Source organism: Rattus norvegicus, chromosome 2 (genome assembly GCF_021556685.1).
Source record: "Rattus norvegicus strain SHRSP/BbbUtx chromosome 2, alternate assembly SHRSP_T2T, whole genome shotgun sequence".
Lineage (NCBI taxonomy): Eukaryota > Metazoa > Chordata > Mammalia > Rodentia > Muridae > Rattus > Rattus norvegicus.
The window spans coordinates 27,910,819-27,924,119 of NC_141535.1; the positions used below are offsets into that span (position 1 = coordinate 27,910,819).

Consider the following 13,301-nt stretch of genomic DNA (forward strand, 5'->3'; position numbering starts at 1 on the left):
TGCTTTTTTTTTTTTCCTCGATGTATTGGAAAAAATTGTCATGAGGTTTTGGAAATATTCTCACTGGTTTAGAAGAAGCAAATGACTTTAAGAATTTGATTGAGTCGTAGTTGTCAAATCCGAGAATCAAATATGTGTGGTGTTTAATATTAAGTACCTGCTAGAATATGCAGTTTCCTGTTGCCTTTGCTGCTTGTTTTCCTTCCGAGCTCATGAGTGACTTCAGCTCAGTGATGACTTAAATCTCCTGCTCCTGATGTCTGCTGACTGGGGCTTTCTTGGCTTTTTTTTTAAAAGAAAAAAATATATATATAGTTTATTTCTGACCCACATGAAGCTAGGACATATTTCCAAGATAAACAGAGTCCTTCACAGCACCCCCCTCTCTTCAGACATCTGGGTCGCCAAATTGTCTGCACTTGTGACCAGCTAGCGACAAGTTCCAACTGCTTCCCTGGGTTTGAAAATTGACCGAAAGGACTCAGCAAAGCCTTCGACTAAAGGTTATGCTTTTATGATAAACTGGACATCCAGATCTGCTGGGTAGGTTTGGATGGGGGAGGTGGAGAGTCCCAAATGCAGCATCTCCACACGCTCGGGACCTGCTGCCTTTTTAGTACATTGTGTGCATTGCCAGTCTGGGAGGCTGCTGGGAGTTTGTGCTTACAGTCTTGAAGTGGGGTATCATTGTGTAGGCATGTTTGTGCCATCACAAGGCTTCCAGTCCTTCCCTTGGAGGTTGGAAGGTCGATCTGATGTCCTGTGCTATCAATGGAGACAAAGTCTCCTCGAGGCTTGTCTTCAGTGTAGCCCGCCCTCTTTTGCATCATTTAAGAGCCTACACGGAGCCATCCATTCACATGGATATTGAAGACACTTCTATCACTAAGGAAATGTCAGGGGTTCAGAGGTTCCCTTCTGGGAACTAAGGGTCAGGACCAACAAGAAATGTCCACACCGCCTCTCCACATTGCCTCTTACGTGTGTTACTAGCCAGACTGCTATGTTTTCTCACAGTGCTGGAAGTCAACCAAGTCACCGCGTGTAAGCACACCCCTCACACATGAGCTTCAGGCTTTGGTTAACATTCGTTCTCACTAAATCCTTAGAAGTTTAATGTTGATCTTTCTTTTTAAATGTCAGTTTCTGTGGGAAATAGCATTCCTACAGAATTTGTACCTGTATAGAGGCCTGGGTGAGGTGATATTGGGGAGCAGAGTGGCAGCCTGGGTGAGGTGAGATGGGGGTCAGGGTGGCGGCCTGGCCTTCTCCCCCAATGTGGTGCTTTCACATATCCACATGCAGTTGTGATACCCGGAAGACAAATCCCAGAGCGTGACACTTGGATGTCTCTAATTGTGTCACACTTGCTGCTGTCCCATTGATCAAATGAAGTAAGAGGTGACAGAGGCCCACTGGGCACCTTTCCTTGTGTGCACAACTAGGTCCTGCTATGCACGGTGACTTGTAGGATTAGGGGTAGTTTATGGCTGCGCTTGCTGTGTACCACAGGGAATTTCAGTGCCTTCAGTGGAGGAGAAGCCTACTTTTTCCCTCCAGCCATACAGCAGTGAGAGCCTCACAGACCCCCAGTCATAGAACAGTGAGAGCCTCACAGACCCCCAGCCATACAGCAGTGAGAGCCTCACAGACCCCCAGCCATACAGCAGTGAGAGCCTCACAGACCCCCAGCCATACAGCGGTGAGAGCTTCACAGACCCCCAGTCATAGAACAGTGAGAGCCTCACAGACTCCCAGTCATACAACAGTGAGAGCCTCACAGACCATTTTGAATTCCTTCTAATCAAGTCAATTATATCAAACATACCTGTGGTTAAAAGGGAAGCTCAGACGCAGACCCGCAGAGCTTTGAATTTCTATGTTCTTTAAACAAATTTAATTCTGTAGCAAAGTCATTCACCAAAATCAAGATTTAACAAATTTATGGAAAACCTGTTAGTTATCATATTAGGAAGACAATGAATTCTCAAGGATTTGCTGTTAGGGTTTGACGTCCTCCCCACCCAGAACTGGAGATTGAACCTGGGGTTTTGAGTATTCCAGACGAGCATTGGACCAGCTGAGCTGTATGCCCAGCCCTCAAAATGCTTTTTCAAAACTAATAAATAATGTTTGCCCATATCAATGGGATGTTTTCATTTTTATAGTTCAGTTCAGGACTGTCTTTGTTGTATTAGCACATTATTAGTGCATTGCTAAATCCCAGACAACACACACCCAGTTTTAAAGTACATTTTGCATGTTATACTATTTATTTATTTATTTATTTATTTATTTATTTATTTATTTATTTGTAGTTTTTGTCGGCATTGCATTCTGGTTGGTCAGCTATTGTAATCCAGGTTTCACGCTTCACATCTTTAGATAATATCATCTGATTGAAAATTTTGCAGAAGGATTTTCTTGTTTTCTTGGCGGCTCAGCTAAAACCAGTGAGTGGAAAATTTTCTCGATTGGTTTTTGAAGATACCAAATAAATCCTGTATATAACCCAACAGACGGCTGCCTTCTCTTCTCCTCCTTGGTAGTCTTTGAACACGGAGTGAGGGTCCTATTGATTGGGAGATCACTGAAGAAGGCTAAGCCTCAGCGAGAGTCTTCCAGAACATGGGCTGTGCTACTGTTGCATTCGCGGCTCCAGCCTCGACGCATTAAACGAAACCGAGTCCGCAGCACAGTCTAAGGCGAGCTCGTTCTGTTGCTCATTGACCAGCCCTTGCTCCTCCAGGAAACAGACAAGGTCATATAGGATGGTGAACATGACTGGAAGAGAATCAGATGACCCATGAAGCACTGCGCTTCAGAGAAAGGCGCTTCCCGGGCCTGCGGAAGCTGACTTTTTAAGACACAATTGCTTGACAGTCCCCTGGAACAAAACACATGCTCTGCCTTTAAGAAGGTATTGTTATAAGAATATCCCTACGTTCAGAGTATAGGGATCAACCATCAACATGGCTTCAGGGAGCCGAGGAAAGCGGTATGCGTCTGCAATTCTAGCAGAGAGGTCAAGGCAGGGGGATCACAAGTTTGAAGCCAGCCTGGACTGTGTACCGAACTCTAGGCTCTAGGATAACACTGTCTCTGGAAAATAATTTTAAAACTGTACTGAAAAGCATGGATAGCACTGTAGCACTAAAGGGGCAGACTGTCTTAGTTCTGGGGTTCCCATAGAAACACTATGCTAGTGTTAAGTGTGCAAATCATCAGTGAGGACAAAGGACAAAGCAGGGCAGGACGGGTGAGCTGGATGCTGGTGAGACCTGGTTCCTGCCAGCCCCATGGGCAGTTCTGGGAAGGACTGCCTGTCGGATACAGTCTCTAGCTGGAAGCCGTTGGGACTTGCGCCGTCCCTTGATGCTCTTTGGCTGAGTGGGAGTAATCAACTCAGAGCAGGCCCCTAATCCTAACATCTTGCTTGGAACCTAGAGACTCGGATCTAGTCCGGCATGAGTTTGAAGTGGGTCTGAAGTCCACTGCTGGAGACCATTGACAGCACATTCCTCACAGCTAGGCAGCTAGTCCCCTCTGGAAGCCTGGGAGGTTATTTTTTTGGACCCGATCTACTTCCAATATTGTATGTTAGACAGCTTCATTTATAAATGGTGTAAACACACGCGTGCGGCCTTTGGCAGTTTTTAAGACAGTATCCCTGGAAAAAGCTGTGAGCAGAACCCCTTTTAACACACGTTCCAGTAGCCAAACCATTATCAACAGACTTTGTAGCAAGGTTTTTAAAGCACGTGTCTTCCAGTCTGGCATTCTGACTTATTGTAATAGATCTTGCTAAAACCCATTTCATGCCCATAAATCAAAACCAACCTTGTTCTGGCCCAAGATTCTCAAATGACTTGTAAATTTGCTTTTGTTGTTCTGGGACGTACTTTGAGCAGAGTGACTCCAAGCTTGGTGATGTCGCTGGCAGCATCTCCCCACCCCCTTGCAGTCTTTTCCTTGCTGCAGTCTGTCTTCTGACTGTATTTGAGAAGTGTGGCTACTTGTTCAGTTAGCTAAGTGTACGTTTTGAGAAGGGACAGGAGCGGGACAGCTGCATCTGCTTGGTGCAGTGGCATCATTAAACTTGGGGATAAATACAGAAGTGAATATATAGCCACATTTCAGCTTTAAATTCTACCTTTAATAATAAAGTTGTATAAATCTGTAGGTAAAATCACTCTTCCTCGGCTAAAAAATACCCCTTGCTTATTTGAAAATTATTGCCCTCATGTCTTTAAACTAGAGTCTAAATCCACAGGCTCCTAGTGATCTTAACAACGGAATTCACCACCTACCTTTGCATAATGCTACGGAACTAACGTGGTTTTGAAATTTTATAAAGGGTCAAAACCAAGACCTATATTACTTTTCTTATTTATACTATCTAAGGGCTCAGTGTCTAAGAATTTTTTTGGGGGGGCACTCTTTGTGTTAAGAGAATTCAAGCTAGAAAGAATAGAATTGGAACATCATGATTTCATAACCTCTGATGTGTAGGGGATGGGAGGAAACCACAGGTTAAACTGATAGAAGATCAGCAAGAGAAGCAGACATGTGCTGTGTGCGTTGTGTCCACGCACCAGAGCTCCCGGTGATGAGTAAACGTAGGGCACCGACTCTCTTGGAACTCATGATACTCGAGCACCGTGTGTGGTGGTGGTGGTGGGGTGTGAGACAACCTTGATTTATTTTTGTTTTATGTATTTGGCTGGCATGCATGTCTTTGCACTATCTGCATGCTGGACACCACAGAGGCCAGAAGAGGGCATCAGATCCCCTGGAATTCAAGTATGCCGATTGTGAGCCACTCTGTGGGCAGGTGCTGGGAATTGAACCTCGGTCCTCTGCAAGAGCAGTGAGTGAGCTTAACTGCTCAGCCATTTCTCCAGCACCACTGATGTGGCAAGTTCTTAATGGAGGGGATCAACGGTGCTGAGAACTTGGGCTCATTGAGCATCGTAAGGAGAGAGCGTCGGTGTGTAGCACTGCAAGGCAAAGCAATGGACTTGGAGTTTCTAGTGCTAATTCCTGAGAAGAGACTGTGGGGGAACCAATGGCTGGGTAGAGGTAGTGAGTAAAGTCTGTGCGCACAGGGATTTTCAATGCCAGCTCCTCCCCAGGCATAAGGTTTAACCCTCCTCAGGAATGGTCTATGCTGTTTCCAGAGGGATGGGTGTGAGTAGATGCCTGTATCTTTCTTGTTCTTTTTCCAACTTACCTTCTGCTACGAATAATTATGTTACGTATACTTGGGAGTTATGCACTACGAGCCTCCTCAAAAGAAATAATTTATTTCTTTTGATTATTAATGGTTGTTACATCGCTCACAAAAGGACTTCCTTGTTTTTGAAAACATACATAGTTTTCAGTCATATTTCATGGTGGAGTATACAGATTGTCTGTGAGGGGAACCTTAGTGAAACGTCCAATTGGAGTCTAGTGAGGTCTTCAGATTTAGATATGTCCGTCAGTCCACTGAAACTATGAGATAGAGGTTCATGTTAAACATGGCTAGCAAAACGCAGATTCCATACAACACTAGATGATGGAAGACTTTTCAGTACAAATTGCAGGGGAAACGCATGGAGAACAAGTGCAATGAACAAAAGAAACGTTAGAAGCCTGCACAGCAGTCGTAATCCGTAGTCCTCACCAGAGTCCGGCTTCTAACAATACATTTGAAACACTAGGAGACAGTGAGGGGCCGTGCCCATGGAGACAGTAAGGAAGGAAGTGCTTTAGCTGTGCTGTAGTATCTCCTGTGGGGCGTCGGATACGGAAGCTTTACGGTGTGTATGCAGGGGCGCTGTTCCTCTTTGGTTCCTTGGCGGGGTGGAAAGATTAAAACTAAGTTTGTTTCCTGCTTCCGGGAGACGTCACATACGTCACATAGTGACGTCTGGCTTTTCAACGTTTTTGAAACCCAGAATATTCAGTTGGACAAACGGTCGTGTCTGGTGTCCTGGTTCATTTATGTAGTGAATGGTCAGGTTGGCTTCAAGGCCAAAGGAAGAGATGAGACAACCGACGTTTAAGTAGCCAGTGAAACTACAATTAATCGAGGGATCTCTGACTCTAATTGCTAGTATGCCAGCAGGAGTAGGGAAAGGATTCTACATCTCAATGCCATGTTGAGAGCAAAGTAGCAATAATCTGTTTTCACTATCTGTAAAGTACACCTGAGGGATAAGAACCATGTATAATGTGAATTAAAAGGTGCACGCCGAGCTAGCAGTTGATTTTGCCAATTCTGCCCTACTCGGTGCTCAGAAGAATGACTATGCAGAAAGTTAGTTAAGGGGCTGCCATTAGAATCCTCAAGAGCAAGAGAGTGACTGCAGATCAGCCTCTCAAAGCATTTGGGATAAGACAGGTTATCTCGTATGTCGAGCTTTTAACATATGTCTTAAAAAATTCAAGCTAAGGAAAAACCACAGAAGGCAGGACCTTCCTCAGTTTTCTTAAACAGAAGCCGGCTTCCCAGAACCTTCGCCCTCACATCGCCCAGCTGCTCTTCCGGGAGGGGCAGCCTTGGCCTTGGTGGTGAGAACCAGGTCGCTGCACAAAACTGACAGTAGACAATATTCTTTCACATTCCCCATGTTATGTTGCACCAACCCACATCGCCCCACATCACCCCAGGTGCCCCACATCGCCCCACATCACCCCAGGTGCCCCACATCGCCCCACATCGCCCCAGGTACTCCACATCGCCCCACATCACCCCAGGTGCCCCACATCGCCCCACATCACCCCAGGTGCCCCACATCGCCCCACATCGCCCCAGGTACTCCACATCGCCCCACATCACCCCAGGTGCCCCACATCGCCCCACATCGCCCCAGGTGCCCCACATCGCCCCTCATTGAGCGTCCACCGCTGAAGCAGCAGCAGCCCAGTGTCCTGCAGGGTTCTGATGGAACACCCCGGCTCTGATTTGTTTCAGAACAGGCTGCAACCGCCTTGCAGCGTTGGTACAGACGAAAGTGCTGGGACTGACATTTACTACACAGGAGAGACAACGTGGGGTTCTTCTTACACGCCTTCCTCACCTTTGTATACATTTAAATTTGCCATAACGGAAAGTATCAGAGCTATATTTGAAACAGAAGAAATAAAGACACCAATATAAAAGGTATTTTTGTCCAGAATCATCAATGTTTTTGTACAGATGTGCATTGTACATACATGTTTATGTATGTGCATATGTGGGGTTGGTTTGTGTGTGTGCATGTGTGGGTATGTAGAGGACAGAGGTAAATCTGGGTCACCTTCACCACTTTCCACCTTAGTTTTTGAGGCAGGGCTTTTCCTTGAAGGTGAGACTCATCATTTTGGCCTGACTGGTCACCAAGCTTCGTGATCCTCCTGTCTGCCCAGCCCTCGGGCTCTGGAGTTAGAGCTCTGTGTTACCAGGCTTGACTATTTATCGGGTGCTGGGGATCCCAACTAAGGTTGTACACATGGGAGGCATTCTCTGAACTGTTGACCTTTAAGACAGTCCTGTGTAGGACCTGTAAAGTACCCCACATTAAAACATGTTATTAGTGCGTATTTGCCATTGAGAGCGGACATGGTTGGGACCAGGTGCAGGAATCGCATGGACGGGCATGCGTTCTAGCTTACTAAGGTAGCTAAGCGGAGTTATAATGGAGGAAAAGCCGGTTTGAGGGATGCAGCTGATGGGCAAGCACAGCCGCTGGGCTCAGACTTCACCCTGAATTAGGAGGGCTCTGGACCCCTGAGATGCCGACTGTGGGGCCTCCCACCACAGGGAGGCTGGCTTCAAAAAGAACAGGCCAGAATGGTCTCCATTCACCGACAAATCCACAGAGGAATCTCACAGGGGGCGGGACTGAGCATGCTCAATGCTGCCTCTGTGTAATGGACCGGAGTGAGCCAGGGCTGTCCGTCTAAGTGGAGATTCCCCACATAGGAACGTGAGCTCAGGGCAGTGAAGGCCTCCCTGGTAGAAGCCAACAAAATGAAACTCTCCCACCTTTGTCACTGTTGTTGCCTCCCACTCCCCCTCCTCTTTTTTTTTTTTTTTTTGAGACAATGTCTTTCCATACCGTCTAGGCTGGTGTGTAGCTCAGGGCAGTCATCTTGCCTCAGCCTCCCAGCCTGCTGGCATTTTGGGTGTGAGTCACCACTACCTCTGGCTTCATTTTCTTTTTGAGCAAGAACAGACCTCCAGAATTTCACCATTAGACTTCTCTGTCTCTCTGTCTCTGTCTCTGTCTCTCTCTATCTCTGTCTCTTTCTCGTGCATGTGTGTATGTGTGTGTGCGCGCGCATGCTGGGATCACACTCAGAACCTTGCGCATGTGAGACAAGTAGACTACTTTTCCATAATCAAGGAAAAATAAGTCTATGTTCAGGTAAAGCTAATGAAATATTGGTGGCATCCGTCGATCCTTCTCGTCCTTGAATGAATGTGGACATTCCTGTCTAAGTCTCCTCCAGGTGCCTGTCTGTGTGAGCCCCTCAAGTAGTTCTAGCATACAAAGAGCACTTTGAATGATGATTATGCGATTTTTAACTTTGTCTGTTTCCTAGGCATTGCAGAAGCATGCATTCGACTTCCCTTTATTTATTTACCATACGTTAGAAAGAACTTGTAGGCTGGGTACCAGCCAACAACTGGTTTCTATATTGCCACAAGTGTGTTATCTTGGCCTTCCCACCCCTCTCAGTTACACAGATGCTGAAGGAAAGCTTCACCCTTAGGCTTACGGGATCCCCTTCTGACTACGCCCTGTGAATTGTTGGACTTGTCTTACTTGAAATTGTGTCCCATGAGCGACTGAATGTCAAACGGACATTTAGGCAGTGGACACAGGACCTGTTTGTGAAACCACTTTATTTTGTTCAATCTTTGTAGAGCTCTGCTGCACTTTAGCATACAGTTGGCAAGGATAAGAATGTGTTTCCTGAGATGGTCAAGTGAAGGTGTCAGAGGGTCACCTTGACACTGAGACGTCTCCGTGGATCTCAGTCTAGATCCTGTGGTGGGGTTCGTAGGGCTGCACCATGAGCTCCTAAGGACAGAATATTCCCTGCTGGTTCCTGGTTTCAGGATAAGGTGTGCATACACAGACTACGTAGGCCTGCTCCCTTACAACAAATTTACTTTTTAAAGTTAGCCTAGGAGAGGGTGGACCATTCTAGGTCTGCTGCGGCTCCTTATTAAACTGTCCCTGTCTCACCTGTTAAACTTGTTTTTCCACGTGTGCAGTTTTTATTAGTCATGTAATCATGTCATCTCAAAGACTATTTAAAATAGTTTTAATAGTCTTGAGTATTGAACCTGGGCCTTCTAAATTCTAAGCAAGCATTCTGCCACCGAGCCACACCCCTAGCCCTTGTTTTGTTTTGTTTTGAGCCAGTCTCGCTATGTAGCTCAGGCTAGCCTTGAACTCTGTATGTCGTTCAGAATGCCTGAGTGTCAACCCTTTGCTTCCACCTCTGAAGTACAGAGCTGTGTGCCATGCCTGACTCAAACAGTACCTTTGTAAACTTGGTTTGAAGGCAAATAAGGGATGTCAAGAGGGAGAGAAATGGTCTTTCCGAGGGAAGAGCACACCAGTTGTTTATTCAGTACCAAGTGGTCAACTGTCGTGGTAAAATTAAAAAATGCACATGCCAGTTCCCGTGAACTCCCTCTCGATCTGGTCTCCTCCTCTCTAAAACTTTTCTACCGCCCGTCCTTCCTTCTCATCCAGTGACAGGCGTCATTCTATCCTGTGCCTGCCTTCAGCTGCATAGTGACATCAACCTACAGTCAACAATGGAGGCAATTCCTACCAGAACATTACACAGACTGAGCAAGTCATACTTATGCATTTAGGAATATATGTTAACATATGCACATGTACGTACATATATACACACACATGCACACATAAATCAATAATCAATGAAAAAAGAGGCTATGAATTTGAAAGACAGCAAGGAGCTACATATTGGGAGTGATATAATCTCAAAAAAAAAAATAAAGCAAATAATTTGAAAAAAGTAAAGCCAAGCAAACAAACAAATCTGGTTTCAAATCACAAAATATTTTGTATATGAGATCTAGATGAGAATGTGTGAGGAATAAAAGGGACTATTTTTGTGGTTGGAATCTAGTTTTGATTAGAAACATGTTTTTATTGTGGTCATATAGCAACACATTAGCAATGCTAAAACAAAAAGATAAGGTTACATTAACCGCATTGACGACCACAGTCCACGGAGTCTATAGCACTTACCTGTTTGCTTATGGAACAAGCATGTTGAGGTGGGTTCTTGGGAAAGTCAGCTGTGTTGGGTGGGTTTGCTGAAGCAAACGTGTGAAGGGGTGTTTTCCTGAAGCGCGCACAGGTGGAGGACCCACACGGACTCGGGAAGGGGAGTTTCACTGAAGCAGACACAGGAGAGAGAGGGTGTTCTGCTAAAGCGAGCACACGAAGGACACACGATGAGGGATTCTTTGCTAACAACATGCATGTATTGGTCTGCCTCACACTGTGTCGTCGAGTTCCGTTTGTCTAGACTGCATAGGGAGAAACACGCCAAAAAACTTGAGACTTTGGCTGATTGGCAGAGTGATGTCATCTGAGACAGATGCACGTGCAGAGGCAAGAGCTGTCGAGGAAGGGAGGATAAAAAGGACTCGATGGACAGTGATGGCGGCTGGGCTTGGTTTGCTTGTAGGAACTAGCTGTGCAATGCTTGATCTTCCTTGATCTCACTTCCCTGAGAGAGGCTCAGCCAAGAACGTCTCCAGGCATTCCTCTTGGTCCTTCCTGCTGACTCAAGCCGAGGTGAGGCCTGGCTGTCTCTGCTAGGTTCATGTTTGTCATCCTGACTTTATCAAACTGGACTGCTGGTGTGTCCGTGAAGTGTTTGTGAGTGGATCGAGCTGCCGATGCTGACCTGCGAACTGAACTGCCAATTTCTAGACAACACAGACAGGAGTTGCTCCAAAGAACCTTTCTAAACAGGTCCACTTCTCTTGTATCCTTTCTTTCCCTCTACACCTGGTGGGTGGTGGGCCACAAGGGAGGTTAAAGCATTTAGGAACCATCATTAAAAATAAGGTTTGGAAAAATACCTTTTTTTTTTTTAACCTTCAAAAGTGTTTTACCTTTATTTTGAAGGGAGGTTAAAGCATTTAGGAACCATCACTAAAAATAAGGTTTGGAAAGATATCTTTTTTTTTTACCTTCAAAAGTGTTTATTTTGAAGTTAAAGTATAATTTCAAGTATAAGTTCCTACATGTAAAGAAATCATCAACTTTATCCTGACAATCACAAAGGCGCCTGAAAAGCAAGTAATGCTTAAACCCATCAGTGCAGCAACAGGACCATCAGCATGAAAAGGATGGGTTTAACGAGTTCCTGGAAATGAAATTAGACTAAGTCAAGGCTGGGAAATGCCAGGGATCTACATGTTTAGGGGAATCGCCACAGTTTCAGGGGTTTGACAATCTTATCAAATGCACTGATATTCTAGACTCACTGGCTCTCATGGGAGTAGCTAAGGGAACAGAATCAGTCAGTAGGGTAAGGCACTAAGGAGTTAGCTGGGAATGCTGCAGCCGCTGGGGCCAGGGGGAGGGGAAAGGGAGGAGGAAGTGGAGGGGGAGAAGAGGAGGAGGGGGAGGGGAGGGACAAGGGGAGGAGAAGTGGAGGGGGCAGTCATACATTGAATGACATCATACATGGATGAAAACCATGTGAGAGTTAAAGAAGGCCTTCAAAATACACCCCACCCTGACTGGTTGAACAGTAAAAATAGAGTACTTTATGCTTCCCCCACATCCGTCTTCCAGAGCAGCAGAGACCTTTAGAACAGTGACTTAGGGCTGAAGGAGGCAAGGAAGGAGGCACAGCACAGCCTCTGCAAAGTAAAGATAGAGCATACGAACTCTAGAAGGCAGAGCAGGTCAAGGACATCACATGGGACATTGCATGCTCATTTCCACTAGTTAAAAACCTCCAAAATTCTACCAATTTATATAATTTAGAATTGTTTTTAACATTTTATATATTTTGGTACATTTTCTAGCTCTCATTTGTACTGACTTGTATCAGTTGTGGTGGTTTAAATAGGTGTGGCCCCCATAGACTCGTGTGTGTGTGTGTGTGTGTGTGTGTGTGTGTGTATGTGTGAATGCTTGTGATACTATTAGGAAGTGTGGTCTTGTTAGAGTAGGTGTGGCCTGGTTGGAGGAAGTATGTGGTGTGCTTTGAGGACTCTGATTCTCACGGTCTACCCAGTGTGGAAGTCTCTTTCTGCTGCCTTTGGATGAAGATCGAGAACGCTCAGCTTTTCCGGTAGCATGTTTGCCTGGATGCTGTAATACCTCCCACCATGACCCTAATGGACTGAACTCTGACACCGTAAGCCAGCCCAAATGGAATGTTTACCTTTATAGGAGTAGCCTTGGTCATGGTGTCTCCCCACAGCAATGAAACCCTAACTAAGACACTTTGTAATACAGTCTTTCTTGGGGAATATTTCTTTAAAACTTGAAAGGACAATATATCTCGTTGTTACAATGTATATTCTATGTGCTCTTCAAGACCTATATACATTAATGAATTTCTGCATCCTTGATCTATTAATAATAAAAAGAAGTAACAGGCATATCTCTAGCACTACCAGAGATCTGTCGGAGTAGGAAGTATTGTATGATAAAGATTAATAGATATGGAGAGATGGCTCAGTGGTTAGGAGCACTGTCTACTCTTCCAGAGGACCTGGGTTCAGTTCCCCACACCCACATGGTGGCTCACAACCATCTGTAACTCCAATTCCAGGGGATCTGACACCTTCATTCAGATATGAAGGTAGAAAAAATACCAATGCACATAAAATAAACTATATAAAAAGATGAATAGACATGGTACTTGTCTTAGTTATATTTTTAGTAGTGTGATAGGACACCCTGGTCAAGTCAACTAATGGGAGAAAGTTTATTAAGGGGTTACAGTTTCATGATCATCCTGGCAGGGAGCATGGCAGCAGGCAGGCAGACGTGGAGCTGGAACAGTAGGAGCCTACACCTTGATCTGGAGGCTTGAGGCAGAGAGCTAACTGGTGCAGGCTTTTGAAACTTCTAAGCCCACCAGCAGTGACACATCTCCTCCAACAAGGCCACCCGTTTTTAGCTTTCTGGTCACCTGGGAAACACGCATTCAAATACATGAGCCCGTGGGCATTCTCGTTCAAACCACCACAGCACTGATCAGTATTTACTGATGCCAAGGAGCATAGTATTTTTTTTTCATTTTAG

General features: G+C 45.4%; 1 protein-coding gene and 1 long non-coding RNA gene across 4 annotated transcripts in view; both read left to right on the plus strand.

The window, feature by feature from the left end:
• Positions 1-13,301, plus strand: part of Wdr41 (WD repeat domain 41) — a 52,665-nt gene that overhangs the window by 4,497 nt on the left and 34,867 nt on the right.
• Positions 2,319-7,153, plus strand: LOC147995992 (uncharacterized). The gene is made up of 2 exons (XR_015673770.1): positions 2,319-2,453; positions 2,550-7,153. It is a non-coding gene; the product is annotated as an uncharacterized LOC147995992 (long non-coding RNA).